A 7,799-nucleotide genomic window follows, 5' to 3' on the forward strand; every position below is an offset into this window, starting at 1 on the left:
TATATGTGTATTCTCTTATTATTTGTTTTTCCCAGAAGTAATATATATTTTGTATGCATAAATTTAATAAATCCCTGATAATTGAAAGTTAGCACTTTTTTTTTGTTTGTTTCTTTTAAGTAAATTATTTTCTGAAGGAGGTGGGTTGGAAGGCGTATATGTTAACATGGCAAGTTTAAAAGAGAAAGTGGCCATTACTAATAAAAATTATTCTCTAACATTTTCATGTTTACCATTAATAGCATTGCTGATTACATGTTCTCTCTTATCAGTTGTGTATGGGGCCATTCACTGCAACATACTAGCAATCCACACCTGCAATGACTTTGCTGCCATTAAGCTATGGGTAATAAAATTCATCTTTGTCATGATATGGCATTCCTTGGTGATTATCTCACGTGTAGTGACTCTGGAATTTTTCCCTGCATCTCTGAAAGTGAGGACCCTACCCTTTCTATTAATCATATATTTTGTATTAGTTTTGGCACCGTGGCTGCAGTTTTGGAAAAGTGGAGTTCATTTTCATAGCAACACAGAAAATAATTCCAGCATGGTGGGTACAGTATGGATCTTATTATCTTAATAATATCTTAATCATGCTACTATATGCTGCCATCAACTTCTCTGCTGGTCATCAGTGAAACTGCAACTGTCAAATGAGAAAATAATTGACAAGAGACAGAGGTGGGCCATAGAATCCAACACTGCAGCTTTCCGGTTTTAGAAAATGTGATAATAATATTGGTATTTCAGTTCTTTGGAGGGAAAATTTTACTGAAGTCTTGCGACTCATTAATTGCCGTATAGCTCATCATAACCTACCTATTAGCCATTGACTTTATGCTCCTCTTCTGTCAGTGTCTGCATCCAAGGTGATCAGAGAAAGTATTGCCAGGACATACAGAAAATCATCCAGAAGCACTGTGATATTGTGTAAACATCTAGAGAAAACTCAATTAAAAGAATAAAAATAAGCAGCTGAGGAATTACTATCATTCATGGAGAAGGGTTGGATATTTTCTATAAAAAGTATGCAATACCCATATATACTTTCACAGAACAAAGAGTAAAGAGGCTGAATATGACTTTATAAAGATACTCATAAAAATATAAACAGCAAGTCTTGAAAGTAGTTTCTAATAAAATTGATTTTTCTCCTGTTACTATGCATTAGTAATTTTTATTTTCTTCAATATAATTGTACAACTTTTTAAACAAAACGAAATCAAAAATCCATCTGTGTCCAAAATCTGAGCAGAAAAAAAAAATAATAACTCATAATGCATTTTTCACCTAGTACATTTTTGGAACGTATGCCTTTAATTTAACAAGTGCTTGTAATCTAGCATGTACATTATCAGCGAATATTTTCTTTTCAGAAACAGTACTTCCTATAGTTTTCATTCTGTACTTAAGGAGAACCTGAAAGAGAAGTCTTATGAGCATGCTCCTATTTATATTAATTTAAGGTAACTAAAGTCTTTCTCATTAAACTGGCGAACAGAAAACAATTCATATTAATGCATCTTAAAGCACAAAACCTGTTCTATTAAAAAGAAATTATCAGATTAATAATATAATATTAATATATTTACATTAAATTAATATTTACATTCCTACCAATAGTGCACAAGGATTCTCTGTGCTCTGCATTCTCAAAAACACTTGTCATTTTTCATCTTAACAGTAATGGCCATTCCAACATGTGTGAAAGGAGGTCTCGTTGATGGTTTTAATTTACATTTCCCTGATGGTGGTGGTGAGCATCTTTAAATATACAGTTGTTCAGAAATTAGCTGGGAGAAGTAGCACATACCTGTAATCCCAGCTACTAGGGAGGCTGAGGCAGAATTGCTGGAAACCAGTGGGTGGAGGATTCAGTGAGCTGAGATCATATCACTGCACTCCAGCCTGGATCACAGAGTGAGAATCCATCTCAAATCAATCAATTAATCAATATTAAATTTAGAGTTGTTGGCTAGTTGTATGTCTTCTTTTGAGAAATGTAAATTCAGGTCCTTTGAACATATTTCATAGGCTTAATTTTTGTTGTTGTTGTTGTTAAGTGGCTTGAGTTCCTTGTATGTATTTATTATTCACCGTTTATCATATATATGGTTTGCAGATATTTTCTCTAAGCGTTTCAGTTGTCTCTTCAATCTGTTATTTGTTTCCTTTTTCCCTTTGCAGTGCAGAAACATTTTAGTTTGATGTAATGTGATCCAATTGTTTTTTTGTTGTGCTTTTGTAGCCTGTGCTTTTGGGGTCATAGAATTGAGGTTTCAAAAATAAAGTTAAATTAAAAATAGAATTACCACATGATCCAGCTACTCTACTTCAAAATATGTGCTCAAAGCATATAAAATTAGTATATCAAAGAGATATCTGCAGTGCTATATTCATCTCAGCGTTATTCATAATAGCCAAGATACAGTAACAACCCAAGTGCTCATCAACAGATCAACAGATAAAGTGTGGCACATACATACAATGAGATATACTATACAGCCTTAAAAACAGGAGGAAGTCCTGTTATTTATTTGTGACCAAGTGAATGGAAATAGAAGATATTATGCTCAGTGTAATAAGAGAGGCACAGAAAGACAAGTATAGGGTGATCACAATTATATATAAACTCTAAAAAGTTGAACTCATTCAAACAGTGAATATGTCAGATGTGGTGGCTCATGCCTGTAACTCCAGCATTTTGGGAGGATGAGGTGGTTGGATCACTTGGGGTCAGAAGTTTTAGGACCCAGTGAGCCATACTTGTGCCACTGTACTCCAGCCTGGGCAATGCAGCAAGGCCCTGACACTTTAAAGAAACACAGAAGAAAAGAGTCAGAGATTGGAGTGGATGGTGGTGATAGGAGTGGATAGAGAAAGGGGAGATGTTCATCAAAGGGTAAAATATTTCAGTGAGAAAGGAAGGCATTCTGGAAATCCATTGCACTGAATGGTGACCACAGTTAATAAAAGTCAACTTCAAAATTGATTAATAAAAACAAAGGGCAGGCATGTTGGCTCATGTCTGAAATCCAAGCACTTTGAACGCCTATGGTGGGAAGATCATCAGAGGCCAGGAGTTTGAGACCATCCTGGCCAAAATGATGAAACACTGCCTCTACTGAACATACAAGAATTAGCCAGGTTTGGTGGCATGCGCATGTCATCCTAGCTACTCGAGTGGCTGAGCAAGAGAAAAACTTGAACTAGGGAGGCAGAGGTTGAATTCTATCTCAGATAAACAGATTGTTTAAAAAGTAGAATTTATATATTCCTACCACAAGAAAGTAATCATAACTATGTGAGATGATAGATATGGTAACTAGCCCAATTTAATTCTTTTGCAATATATACATACATTATAAAAATCAGTTTGTGTCCCATAAATATTTACATTTGTTAATTTAAAATAAAAATTTTGAAAGAACAAATTACAATTAAAATAAAATTGGCTTAATATACATAGAGAGTAATATATGCTAATGTTTTCTTCTGTTTTGACTATTTGGATTCTGTTATTTCTTGGGGAAACAATCATGATGGGAAGGGATGAAGAACGCTAAAGCTTAATGTTATATAATTTACATTATTTTGTTGTTGTTGTTTTCTCCATTATTTTTCTACCAACCACTGGAGACAACTTTCTTATTGACACTTTCTTTTGTGTTTCTTTTTCATGAGAAATCACCACCAAAAACAAAGCTCCTGTAGATGTGTGTATTATTTTTCTGCTCCTATCTATGACTCTCTTCACCTGTGCTTTGGATTTCAGAGCTTCTTAAAACACTGATTTACTTATTATTTGTTATCTCTCTGTACCATTACTTCTTCACTCTACCTACAGGATCATTTTCTTTACTTTTTATTTTATTTTAGTTTAATTTTTTTTGAGACGGAGTCTCTGGCACAATCTCAGCTCACTGCAACCATAGCCTTCCAGATGCAGGTGATTCTCCTGACTCAGCATCCTGAGTATCTGATGTTAGAGGCATGTACTACCAATGCTTGGCTAAATTTTGAATTTTTAATTGTGATGGGGTTTCACTCTGTTGCCAAGGCTGGTCTCGAACAAACCTCAAGTGACCCGCCACCTTAGCTTCCCAAAGTACTGGAAGTACAGGTGTGAGCCACCAAACCAGGCTTGATCATTTTCTTTACTAGATCAACATGCTGCTTGTCTTAGTCCTTGATATGGCACTGTCAACTCATTTGTTTATTTTCCATGATAGAAAGACTCATGGAAAGAGTTTGCCATGACAAGGTTTAATTTTATTTCTCTTAACCCTCCTTTCTTCGGGCATTTACCCTGTTTTTCAGAATCATATCTTATACTTGTCACTAAATCCCATATTTCACTTGTCTGTTGCGTATTACTCAAGCAGTCGTGTATCTACACAACTAATTCACACCCTCATTCCTGAAATACTATTTTGCTTTGGATTATATGATTCAACTTTCCTCTGATTTCTCTATTTAATTTTAAGTGCCCTTTGTTTCATTTTATCTCACAGATGTCTGTTCGTGAGACCACTAATGTAACTACACAGAACACCTCTTCTTCCTTCCCTTTCTCATTTCCTTTTCCTTTCCTTTTTTCTTTTCTTTCCTTAAGAAAATGTTCACCCAGCCTGGAGAGCAGTAGTGAGACCTTGACTGACTACAGCCTCAAACTCCTGGGCTCAAGAAATCTTCCTGCATTAGTCTCCACAGTCGCTGAGACTACAGATGCACACCACCACACCCGGCTTTTTATTTATGTTGTTTTGAGACAAAAGCCTCTTCTGTTTTAAACCTGTAGTTCTAAGGAATTCAATCAGTGTTATGACCTCTGGATTCCTATATGTTGTGCTTTTCTTTTTTTACAAGCACCCCAAGATTAAGATAGCTAAATTGATAACTTCCTCTGAACTTCTTTACACTTTCTACATGCCTCTCTCTTCCATCATTATTTTGTCTAAAAATACATCATCTATATAACATAAAAACTGAGGTATTCCAAATATATTATTTTCCCTCATCTCTTTCATATTTTATCTACATTAACTTTTCTATTATCTACCACTTACAAATGTTGAGGTCATCATTCATCATTCCCTAAATGATAGTATCAACATCTTCATTTATTTCCTGCTTCTGTGTCACCCTATTCAACTGATTTTTCACTGAGGGTCTAGAATTATTCTTCTTTTTGATGAATAAAACACATCTCTTTTCTTTTTCTTTCTATTCTTCTTCCTTTCTGCTTCACTATTAACTGTTATTGTGTACAGCGAGGAGCTATTTCAATGTTATTTACTATTATATCCACCATTTTAAGCTAAAATTCTGAGATGTAATAACTTCTCTGTAAGTGTTTAATATTATAGTAAAAAATACAACTTTGTAATTTCAGTGTTAAATGTTTCAATACCACATCTATAGATTATTTATGAAACAAGATTTCAATTGAGTTGCAGATAAGCTTATGTTAATTTTTTATTCACTCCTTCCATTTCTATCCATCCTAGCTATAAGACATTTAGAGGTGGGAACTTGGCATATTCTTCCCTGTACTTGAGAGCCTGTTGAAGCTACATGAATAGAGAAATGTACACTGACCATTTAATTCATCTAACACATATAAATATTTTATATTTAAATTTATTGAAATGTTTTTATTACTTAAATTTATTATGACAGTTATTATTTGGACTTTTTATTATTTAAAACTCAAACAATGCAGGAAACAAACATGTGGGGAAATCTCAAGTAATTCATTATTTATTGTCCTTTTTATCACAGAAGACACAAGCCATCTCCTTACTGGTTAGGGCCATATTATCCAGAACCATCATAACATTTCACTTTTCATTTCCCAGTGAAATCTGAGGAGTGTGCTTTGAACTCTGTAGCGAAATGCCTACAACTACCCAGTGTAACTCTGTCTTCTTAGGAGGGTATAATTCTGCAAGATGAATATGATAATGTCCTAAAATATCACCTTTACATTTAATTATATAAAATACCACTTATGCAATAATAATAAATGAGCTGTACATTACATAGTCTAATTATTGAGTCAATTTTTACACTCAAATAGTTGAGTTAGAGACTGTGAGATTAAACTGGCCCAAGATGGAACTTAATTTTTTGTAACAACTACCATACTGTGGTGAAATGAATTAACTGAACTCTTAATAATTTGGAAAATAATAAATTTATATCTATTAAAATTACTAACAAAAACGTATATTTCTTAACTATTTCATATTATATGAAAGACAGAATAGCTGTCATGATAATGATGGAAGCAGCCTGAAATAAAATCTAACAGAACAGTCTGGACATGATGGCTCATGCTTGTAATCCCAGCACTTTAGGAGGCTGAGGCAGGTGGATGACTTCAGGTCAAGAATTTGAGACTAGCCTGGCCAAAATGGTGAAACCCCCTCTCTACTAAAAATTAGAACATTAGCCAGGCACAGGGGTGCATGTCTGTAATCCCAGCTACTCAGGACGCTGAGACAAGAGAATCCCTTGAACCTGGAAGGCAGAGGCTGCTGGGAACCGAGATTGGACCACTGCACTCTAGCCTGTATGAGAGAGTGAGACTCCATCTCAAAAAAACCTCTCTGAACATTAAAAAGAAAGGTAAATTTAATCAAGTTTCTATTTTATGCTGTCATTAGAGTTCATTGGGTTAAAAGTGAAGAGATATAAGGAAGAGAAGAAGACCTCAGACTTGATTTTTGGAGCTCTGGAATCTAATAACATAACTCAGGGGATCGTTTAATGAAGAAAGACCTGACCTCTGAGTTTGGGCAAGACAGTATGTGGCATTTTAACTTCCCATCATCACCTACTCCATGGCTTCATGGCAACTGTGAAGAAGATTAAATTCTAGATATAGCTTTTTGATGCATATGGGGAAAATAGAGAGCTTATCTCAAAGAATTGTGGTTGTGTGATTTAAAATGTCTCAGGTTCCCTTGGAGATTATTAGCTCATAGGCTTTTCTTTAGCCCACCTCAGAGCTTTCTTGTGGGCAGAAGGTGACTCCCAGGAGGCATTTATGGAAAGGAAATATACTGGTCAGAGCCACTTGTAGCAAGGAAAAAGAGTCAGGTCAAGCAGTACACAAACAAAATGCCAGCAAGGAAGAGTCTGGGAATAAAATTGATGTGGAAAATCAGCTTCAAAAAACTCTCACAGTTTGTTGTTGTTTGTTTTGGATTAGGTTTTAAATAGGGACAGAACTTGCCCTGTGGCCCACGTTGGAGTCCTGTGGCATGATCATGATCCACTGCAGCCTCAACTTCTTTGGGTTCAAATGATCTTCCCACGTTAGCCTCCTGAGCATCTCACCTCTCTGGACTCCACCTATCCTCCCCCCTCAGCATCTCAGATTATGGGCCACCAGAAACAGCTTATTTTTGTATTTTTTTAAACAGAAGAGATCTTACCATGTTGTCAAGGCTGGTCTCGTACTTCTGGCTCAAGTGATTTGTTCTCCTAAGCCTTCCAAATTGGTGGGATTACATATATGAACCACGACACTCAGACTCCTACTGGTATATTTAGAAGGATGTAAGCATGCCCATTTTTGGATGCATGCATGGAGAAGACCCCAAAGCTTTTCACTTTTCCCTGACTTTGGGCTAAACACTAGAGTTCCTCAAAGAGTCCATATACAAAGTCTGGGCAGTTTTTCTTTTCTTTCTTTTCCTTTTTTCTCTTGGATTGTTTTTTAAAAATATGTCGAGAACAGTAGATGATCAAAAGGGTGACAGAACACAGGTTAAGTGGATATACAA

The 7,799-nt window shown here is 35.4% G+C and overlaps 1 pseudogene; it reads left to right on the forward strand.

Moving 5' to 3' along the window:
* Positions 1-225: 225 nt before the first annotated feature.
* Positions 226-724, forward strand: LOC129053317 (testis-specific XK-related protein, Y-linked 2-like; annotated as a pseudogene).
* The last annotated feature ends 7,075 nt before the right edge of the window (positions 725-7,799 follow it).

Source organism: Pongo abelii, chromosome Y, assembly GCF_028885655.2.
Source record: "Pongo abelii isolate AG06213 chromosome Y, NHGRI_mPonAbe1-v2.0_pri, whole genome shotgun sequence".
In the NCBI taxonomy this organism is placed as follows: domain Eukaryota; kingdom Metazoa; phylum Chordata; class Mammalia; order Primates; family Hominidae; genus Pongo; species Pongo abelii.